Source organism: Musca autumnalis, unplaced genomic scaffold (genome assembly GCF_047663935.1).
Source record: "Musca autumnalis isolate F117 unplaced genomic scaffold, ASM4766393v1 scaffold_3, whole genome shotgun sequence".
In the NCBI taxonomy this organism is placed as follows: domain Eukaryota; kingdom Metazoa; phylum Arthropoda; class Insecta; order Diptera; family Muscidae; genus Musca; species Musca autumnalis.
In genome coordinates this window covers 41,924,817-41,933,508 of record NW_027411866.1, presented here as the reverse complement: position 1 = coordinate 41,933,508, position 8,692 = coordinate 41,924,817, and the positions used below count along the sequence as shown (strand labels likewise).

The 8,692-nt window shown below is 39.5% G+C and overlaps 1 long non-coding RNA gene across 1 annotated transcript; it reads left to right on the top strand.

The window, feature by feature from the left end:
- The first annotated feature begins 5,043 nt into the window (after positions 1–5,043).
- On the top strand, positions 5,044–8,456 carry LOC141397834 (uncharacterized). The gene is made up of 3 exons (XR_012411525.1): positions 5,044–6,458; positions 6,519–6,753; positions 6,812–8,456. It is a non-coding gene; the product is annotated as an uncharacterized lncRNA (long non-coding RNA).
- Positions 8,457–8,692: the final 236 nt, after the last annotated feature.

Sequence of the window (8,692 nt, the reverse complement as noted above, 5' to 3'; positions counted from 1 at the left end):
ACAAATGCATGCTTTAACAATCTATCAAAATGTTTACTGTAGCAAATCTCCCACAGACTGTGGTAAGATCCCAATCCCACCGACGAGCTATAAGGCCGAGTATATGAGCATGCCACCGCCACTTTGTTCTGTGCTAGGAGTTGTACGAGGCTCATTCATGACCTCGTAAGGAAAAAAAAACTTTTGTTGCATGCTACATAAATAATTTTTGGCGCCCAACGTGGGGCCCGAGTGAGTTGAAATCATCTGTGGTCTATTTCAAATAGCAAAATAGCCTAATATAATGTATATTGTGTTACATCACTTGGTTCCAATTTCTTTCTTTATTTCCTTCTGTACTGAATTCTTTCGTCTTTCATATGTGGGGAAAACTTAGTATCCTTGGAACTTACAATTCATATAAGTCGTAGTACCGATGAATGTAACCAGATACGGTTATCCTTCTTCCTTATTAACTTCTTGAGAACTTGTTTTTAATTTTCTTTATTGATGGAAATCAGTTTTTCGGAACTACAGTTCTATAATTGACCTCATAAGGGAATTTATTGGCATTTTTTCTATTTTTTTACGATTTGGAAAATGTAAATGTTGTAGTGGATGTTTACTTCCAATCTAAATTGACTTTCTTTACTATACCTTTTCGCATTTCTGGGAACACATTTTTTTCTTTAAAGCTTTTTTTAACCCCTACTAATCTTTGGTTACCTTTAATAGTCAAACATACACACGCATTTATTTCGAATTTGGAAATTATTTCAGAAGTTTTGTAAAGATATTATAGATTTTGTCGTTGTTGTGAATCCGTCCTGTTATTAGAGTTGAAATTGTTCAGCGTTTCGACAGATTTACTTTGAAATAATTGTAGTCGTTGTCATATTTCTTGTCCTTAGTCAAGATGCCACTGACTAGAAGCGACGAAAACATACCTGCTGCATTAGCGGCTGAAGGAAACGAAACTATTTGTGGAGTTTGTAAAGGAAATATTGTGGATAAATCTAGCATGACTGAGTCTATCTGCAGACATTTATTTCATAGAGTCTGCATTTCCAATTATGTCAGAACTAATACGAATTGCCCTGTTTGTAACACTAGGATTTTGAAAGATAATTCTGCATCTACGTCACAGCAATCGAAGAAGAAGCCTACTTCACCTATGACAACAAGATCGTCATCAAAAGCGAAAACTTTTGATTCGAACAGGACAACTGAGTCCAATTCATCAACGGAAAATCAACAATCTTCTGAAGAGAGTCGTCCTCAAGCTGGAAATATGACATCTGAAGCGACCTCGGCGATGTCAAATGTTAATTTGAATAGCATAGAAGATGTGTTGACAAGAACGTTAGCTAAGCAGCAATCTCAATTTCTGTGCAATTTGACTGGTCAGATTTCAATGTTAGTTGAAGAGAGTTTAAGGTCGAATTTGTCTCGTTTGAACTCGAATCCTAATCCTAATCCTCTTTCGTCGTCGCCTAACATGAATAGAGTACCTGTAATGCAGACTCTACCAGATGTAGAACAAAGGACTCTTGAGCAATTGCTTGGGTTACCACCTTCTTCTGGGAATGCTGGTGCGAATCACAATAGCTCGTCCACAAGTAGGAACTTAGGAAATCGGTCTCATTCGAATGCCCCTTCCACTGTAAATGATTTACTTTTTAGACCTGACAAAGTGAGTCAAATCATGTTTAATTGGAAGTTAAAGTTTAGTGGAGGATCTAACTGTTTACCGGTGGATGCTTTCATATACAGGGTCGAAGCTTTAACTAACCAAACATTAAACGGCAATTTTGAAATATTATGTGGTAACGCTTCTGCACTCTTTGAGGGCAAAGCAAATGACTGGTTTTGGCGTTTTCACAAAACCGTCAACAATGTCACCTGGCCTGAATTATGTCTTGCGTTGAAACGCCAGTACAAGGACTCTCGAACCGATGTCGACTACAGGGAAATGATCCGAGATCGTCGTCAAAAGCCGAACGAGTCCTTTGATTCATTTTATGAGTCTGTTATAGATCTCGTGGATAGGCTCGATCAGCCCTTAAATGAAGCCACTTTTGTGGAGATTCTGAGAAGAAACCTCTTGCCTGACATACAGCACGAGATCTTGAATATGACCATTACCTCTATTGGTCAGCTCCGTGAGGTATGTCGGCGCAGAGAGTTCTTTATGCTGGATGTTCACCGAAAGCATGGTGTATCCACTAATAGAATGGGAAATTGGCAAAAACGCTTATCGGAGATTGGGATGGAGACAGGGCAACCCCCTGAAATGCTGACACCTGATGATGACGTTTCTGAGATAAGTCTGACGTGTTGGAATTGTCACAAAGTGGGACATAGATACCAAGATTGTCTGGCAGAAAGATCCGTCTTCTGCTATGGGTGTGGGGCTCCCCAAACATATAAGCCCAATTGTCGCAAATGCAGTGGAGGTTCAAAAAACTTCACAGCGACCGCACCAAAGGGTGCAGTGAATTCCACAGGGAGTCACAACCCGGAAATGAAATAAATCACACCTCTCATACTACCCCGCATGATGATAACTGCATTGAATCTGGACGTGACTTCAATTTACCTGAAAATGATAAGATGCAACAGAACGCAGCTAAGTTAGGAAACGAGAATGCTGTTGAAAAGCTTAAAATACTGTCTAAACCTGATTCTTTACAAAGAAGCGGCCCATGTCCGCTCATACCCTTTCATGAGCGTCTGCAAAATTACTACAGAGTAAGGGATAGAATCTTTGGAGAACACCATAAGCCTAGCAGGTCAAGTCGGAGAATTAAGGATTTTTGGCGCAATGTAAAATCAATAAAGAAATGTTTTTCGGTATCTGTTCTCGATAGGAGAGGTGATATACGTCCTTACGCGGAAGTCGAGTTGCTGGGGAAAACTATACATGGCCTACTGGACACAGGAGCCTCGGTTACTTGCCTAGGGGCCCAAGCAGCTACCGATTTTTTGTCATCAAACGAACCTTATGCATCATTGAATACGACTGTCAGAACTGCCGATGGGAAATCGCAGCGAGTCGTTGGTTATATACAAACTGAGATTTCTTTTCGTGGAAGAAGCTCCAGCATTCGAATCTTTGTTGTGCCAAGTTTGTCTCAGAACCTGATATTGGGCATAGACTTTTGGCGTCTTTTCGACCTACTCCCTTGTTCCCTGTTGCCTATCGTAGACCATATTTATCCATATAATAGTATTAGTGAAGTTCTTGGAGATAAACCTCTCTCACCTCGACAGATGACCGACATGCAAAGAGTCATTAGCTTATTTCCCTCTTTTGCCAAGGAAGGCTTGGGCAAAACGAATATTCTATGCCATATTATTGACACTGGGGATGCCAGGCCAGTGAAACAGAGGCACTTTCCTGTTTCGCCGGCCATAGAAAAACTAATCTACGACGAGCTTGACAGGATGATCGCGATGGGGGTTATAGAGGAATCTGCGAGTGCCTGGTCATCCCCTGTGGTATTACACAGAAAACCAGGTAAAAACCGTCTCTGCCTTGATAGCAGAAAACTCAATTCCTTGACAATTGGTGATGCCTATCCGCTCCCCCATATTGATGGGATACTTAGTCGCCTTCCCAAGGCCGAATATATTAGCAGCATTGACCTCAAGGATGCCTTTTGGCAGATACCACTTGAGGAGTCATCGAAAGGTAAGACAGCATTCACGGTGCCTGGGAGACCGTTGTATCATTTCAAGGTCATGCCCTTTGGTCTCTGCAATGCCCCGCAGACCATGTGCCGGCTTATGGACCGGGTGATACCAGCGGCTCTCAGGACCGAAGTGTTTGTCTACCTGGATGACCTTCTCGTGGTATCTGCCACCTTTGAGCGCCATATTGAAGTGCTGTCAGAAGTTGCTAAGTGTTTGCGTCTGGCTGGGTTAACCATAAATGTCGAAAAAAGTAAATTTTGCGTCAAGGAAGTTCGTTATCTTGGGCATGTTGTAGGAAATGGTGTCATCCAAACTGACCCGGATAAGGTTGCGGCCATAGTTGACTTTCCAATACCCAGATCTGTGAAACAGATCCGTCGCTTTCTGGGAATGTCGGGTTGGTACAGGAAGTTTATTAGGAACTACGCTGCTCTTTCTGCCCCTTTAACAGATTTGACAAAAGCTAATCGAAGATTTTCGTGGAATGATGAAGCCCAAAAAGCCTTTGATACTTTAAAGTCCATCTTATGCTCAGCTCCTGTTTTGCATAGTCCCGATTTTTCACAGCCATTTTATATTCACTGTGATGCTAGCAAAACAGGGATAGGAGCTGTGTTGGTGCAAAAAAATGCGGAGGGTGATGAGTTTCCGATAGCATTTATGTCTAAGAAACTCAACCAAGCCCAACGCAATTACAGTGTCACCGAACAAGAATGTTTGGCAGCAATGCTAAGCATTAAAAAATTTCGAGCTTATGTCGAGGGGCATGAGTTCACGGTGATAACGGATCATGCTTCGTTAAAATGGCTCATGTCCCAAAGCGACTTAAGTACAAGGCTGGCAAGATGGGCTTTAAAGCTTCAGGGGTTTCGCTTCAAGATTGAGCATCGTAAGGGCACGCAGAATGTAGTTCCTGATACGCTCTCCCGTATCAGCTCCGACAGTTTGTCAGATGTTGATGGCCTCTGTGTATTGGATAATGAACAAGGAGTGTTTATAGACTTGAATTCGCCGTATTTCCAGTCGGAAAAATACAAAGAGTTGCTGGAAAAGGTTCAGAATAATAGTAATGGTATCCCTGATGTGAAAGTTGTTGATGGGTTCTTGTACCGTAGGATGGAACATGCCACGGGAGAGCAAACCACTGATGACTTGGCTTGGAAACTTTGGGTCCCAGTGGAGTTGGTGCCAGATTTGCTGAGAAAGCACCATGATGATCCGCTTTCTTCACATTCAGGTATAAATAAGACTCTTGAGAGATTGAGAAGGTACTATTTCTGGCCTAATATGGTTAATGACGTAAAGAACTACATTAATTCGTGTGATACCTGTAAAGCCACAAAGCATCCAAACTACGTTATGAGACCTCCTATGGGTAAAACTGGGGAAACTCATAGATTCTTTCAGAAGTTGTTTATCGACTTCCTAGGTCCTTATCCACGATCTAGGACTGGCTCAGTTGGAATTTTCGTTGTACTAGATCACTTTTCCAAATTCTGCTTTCTTCATCCGGTGAAGAAATTTACGGCTGATGTTGTTATAAGGTATTTGGAAGAGTCTCTGTTTCATATGTTTGGGGTACCAGAAGTCATAGTCTCGGACAATGGTACCCAATTCAAGGCAAATAAATTCAATGACTTATTGAAAGGTTATGGTATTTCGCATGTGTATACTGCTGTTCACTCCCCTCAGGCCAATGCGTCTGAGAGAGTGAACAGGTCGGTCATTTCGGCAATAAAGGCTTACATAAAACACGATCAGAAGGATTGGGATGAAAATCTCAGCAGGATCTCATGTGCACTTCGATCTACGGTTCATTCGTCCATTGGCACCTCTCCGTACTTCATGGCTTTTGGCCAACACATGGTGACCAATGGATCGACATACAAACTTTTACGGAATTTAGGCATGCTGGAGGATCGGTCAGTGCAATTCAACCGTTCAGACTCCTTTGACATAATTAGGCATAAAGCTGGTGAAATGATGAGGAAACAGTTTGAGAGAAACGAAAAAGTTTATAACCTCAGGTCTCGTGTTGTTTCGTACGATATTGGTCAGGAGGTTTACCGCAGGAACTTCTGCCAAAGTAATTTTGAGCAAGGGTTTAATGCTAAATTGGCTCCGAACTTCGTAAAAGCTCGTATTCGTAAAAAGCTTGGCAATTCTTATTATGAATTAGAAGATCTACAAGGACGGTCCATCGGGAATTATCATGCGAAAGACATTCGCCAATAATTCATCACAAGCGGTATCAGCTTTCGGGTTTATCAACCCCGAAATCTGATCTTTGTGGGGGGTTAATGTAGAGGCGCTTGTGATGTATTTCCGTTTCCTTAATTGTGTTCGTTTTCGCTTCAACGCATACATAGACATTTGATGGTAATGCAGTTTATGTTACCAAAGTCATCCATAAGATATGCTTTAGATAGCTGAATTTGGTTGGAAATAGATAATTGAGCCTAATTGTTCTTGGTTATAGTTTTGTTTCTTTCTTTGGTAGACATTTTGGAGATCGTTGTATTTCGTGCTCTTATTTATTGAATATTGATTTTTATGCCATTGGAATATTTCCGAGGATAGAAATAGAGGGTGTCAGGAGGCCATCTTCCTCATTTTTGCTTGGTCATTTAACAGTGAAAGTCTTGTGCATTGTGTTCATTGAATTTTCGAATAAATGTTCATCTGTTTGAAGCTTTGTTGTTGACAAACCGAGATAATAATTGATTTTATTTGAAATTAATGAGCTTCACCTTTTCATATGAACAAGCTTAATTGATAAACGTGTAAGTGGAGTTTGAAATACATGGGAATATACATGTTATAAAGAAAGTATAATTTTCTAGTGATTCCCAAGCTGAATTCTTTTGTTTTGCTTCTGCCAACTTGACCGCCGTTTCGCTGGAGTGCATACTCATCTTGATGTGCTAAATTCTGATCAAATTGAAATTACAAATTACACATAGTTTGATTGTTGCAAATTCTTTTGATAACCTCTGTATGTGCATACTTTTGTGTTATGTGCATGAGCATTGATGTACCCTATTTGGTCACTGTTTGGATTGGTTTTGTGTCGACAAGGTGAATATCGTAAATTGGACTCTCTCAAATGTATATTTCTCATTGTAATAATTTCCAGTTTTGTCATTAGATCAGTCAATACCCTTCGCAACACTAATAACAAGTTGGATAGTGAGTTCTCGCAGCCAAGATAATTCTGCATGATTCAGTACAGTCGTGGTTTTCTGTGTGGTCGCCCAACTTGTAATTCTAATTTCGTGGAGCTCGATTCATACCGGGAAAACACCCTTAAAGTTGTGTTCTGAAGGAGCAGATTTAATTTGCAGTGTCAAGTGTCCGCAGTGGAAGATAAAAACCTGGCGTATTTTTACTGGGAAAAAATTAATATCCTCAACAGTTCATCATTGCTAAATTGTTATTTTATAATTTCTGGCTAGTTAAGGTAGTGTGTGTGTACGAAAAAACTTCCATTTAGTGAAAGAAGAGGAAGAGAGCAAGCGATACTATAAATTCCGATAATTCAAATGCAAATATACAAGCTGAATCGATTGTGGTATTTGAACAAAAGTAAGAATTGTCCAGAAAATATTAAGAGTTCAAACATTATATGCCTTGAAGTATATTTTTTGTGCGTATATCAAGCTAACCTCAAAAAGCGTCATCATTATATTCACCAGGCATCTACCAATGAAAGGCCTTTCATCGAGGGAGCCCGAATAACGTAAGTTAATATTGTTCTCTTAATACTCATTTTTTATTGCGGGACAATCAATTTACTTCTCCTTTGTTTTGGTCTCAAATTATTTGGAAAGACTTGGTTTCTTTTACCGACACTAATCTAGTACCGTTATTCTATGAGAGAGATTGATTGTTCCCCAAAATAATTATTAATTTTGTTCAAACTACATATATATAAAAAAACTTAAATTATTTTTTTTGGTTAAGTTGAAAATATTTGCATTATCCTTTTCCCGGAAAGAAGGTTGACATTTTCTGTTTGAATGCTGCCATTGTATTTTTATAGGCATTACCAACCTGCGGTATGCTGTTGATGGCAACAGTTTGAAAATCATTGCCATAGTCCAGAGCGCATTCGAACAGAAACTGTTATACCTAGTGTTATTATCAAATTTGCTCTGAGAATTGGGTCGCCCATAATCTCTAAACATAGTTGTTTTTTTTTTTTTTTGTTCTCCCTTTGGAACTTATTTTGTCTAGTCTTTTTGTGCTTCTCCACCATTTATTTTTTGTTCCAATTTGTTAATATATTTTACCAGGTCATTGACCTAGCTTAAGCACCAGCTGTTACAGTTTTACAGTCACCTCTAGATTCTGTGCTGAAACGTACACACATATTCTTCAATTGAATATTAGTTAATCCTAGCTTTATATATATTTTTGTATTATGTCTAAAATTAGGAAGATGATTATTTTTATATTGGCTTATTATAATTCAAAATCTACATCGTCTTGAACAATCACCATATTTACCGTATGAGGTTAAAAAAAAAATGTTATTTTTTTGTAATTTAGTCATTAAATCAAAAATGAACTGAATCTCTACTTTTGTTTGACTTAACAAGGGACCAAGGGTTGGTGTAAGGGGGTACGGAATATGGGTTACCTTGGAATGTACAGTGGGCACCCGGTAACATGGTTGGGTGGGCAGTCGTTTGTGCAGCTTCATCAGCACAACGCAAATCAAGCTTTAGAGAATTAAAAATGTTTCCATCTTCTCATCTAAAAACAAATGCATGCTTTAACAATCTATCAAAATGTTTACTGTAGCAAATCTCCCACAGACTGTGGTAAGATCCCAATCCCACCGACGAGCTATAAGGCCGAGTATATGAGCATGCCACCGCCACTTTGTTCTGTGCTAGGAGTTGTACGAGGCTCATTCATGACCTCGTAAGGAAAAAAAATCTTTTGTTGCATGCTACATCTATTTCATAAAAGCTTTTATATTTCAGGGTTTCCATGATACTTATTTTATGAA